General features: G+C 34.9%; 1 long non-coding RNA gene across 1 annotated transcript in view; it reads right to left on the reverse strand.

Moving 5' to 3' along the window:
• LOC119592155 overlaps nt 1-800 on the reverse strand; it is a 1368-nt gene extending 568 nt beyond the window's left edge. The window contains exon 1 of the long non-coding RNA XR_005230412.1: nt 697-800. This is a non-coding gene — a long non-coding RNA (uncharacterized LOC119592155). The remainder of the gene's footprint in view (nt 1-696) is intronic.
• Nucleotides 801-1075: the final 275 nt, after the last annotated feature.

The raw sequence follows: 1075 nt of genomic DNA on the forward strand, positions 1-1075 counted from the left end.
GTGGTTGTGAGTGCATTGTATGTCGTGAATTCATTATGATAGGATGATGGGACATATTTTTGAAAAGTAATAATCTAAACTATTTTTAGAAATGAATGAACATGAGGGAGCATACCTGTCGATATCTGAAAATATATAGTTAGACACAGACACAAACATACGTGGCAAACAGACGAACATAGATATGTCTGAAATAAATGAAACTCTTACACAGAAAAAAGGATGTGTTCATTTTCTTGCACATTCTAACCGGTATCTTAACTTGTAAGGCTTGTTCTTGCAGAACTGAATAAAAATGATTGTGAAAATTTATTATCTCAGATGGCAAATTTTGTGAAACTTATTTTATGAAAGTGATTTTAGGGGAATGCATAGATTGGTTTTAAAGTGTATGTACATTTATTGGAATGTTTATTCATTTTCTGTGGTTAATTATCCAAAGCAAGTAAAACATGAACGCACTAATTATTTCTTTCTTTGGATAGTTGACTGTCAGCTTGGATTAGATTTCCTTTCCTGAGATAGAGCTATTAAAGTAAGAGTTGTTATCGTTTTGTCATCCTAAAAAAATATACATATATTTTCTTTTCTTTGTGAACGTTATATAAGGAGAAGAAAAAGAAAAAAAAAAGACCACTCAATAGGTTATATATATATCAGGGGAAACTTGTCAGAAGTAAAAGGACAAAGACTCACCAGCTTCATGTTGGCTGGGAAGGTGCTGCAACCTCTACGGCTGAGGGCGATCTGGATACTGAGCCTCCTCCTTGAGACGTTATATACTCCCGGTCAACTGATTCTTCTCTTGCCCTCTGTCCGTGTGGGTTTTTCCCTTGGCTCCCAAGACGTGAATTATCTAAAATGTAGATACGTGCGCATGCGTTCACTAAACACGCAATTGGTATGTACGTGAATAGATCTTTATGTATGCACGATAATAGAAGCGTCGAAATTACCATGCCATGTTTATTTGGCCTTATGGGGCTTTGATGTATATTAATAAAGGAAGAAATGGCAAGGATTACACATTATTACACGTTTTATATGGTTCCTAATTATTAAGAAGTTGAACTGC

The sequence above is a fragment of the Penaeus monodon genome, chromosome 29, assembly GCF_015228065.2.
Source record: "Penaeus monodon isolate SGIC_2016 chromosome 29, NSTDA_Pmon_1, whole genome shotgun sequence".
NCBI lineage: Eukaryota > Metazoa > Arthropoda > Malacostraca > Decapoda > Penaeidae > Penaeus > Penaeus monodon.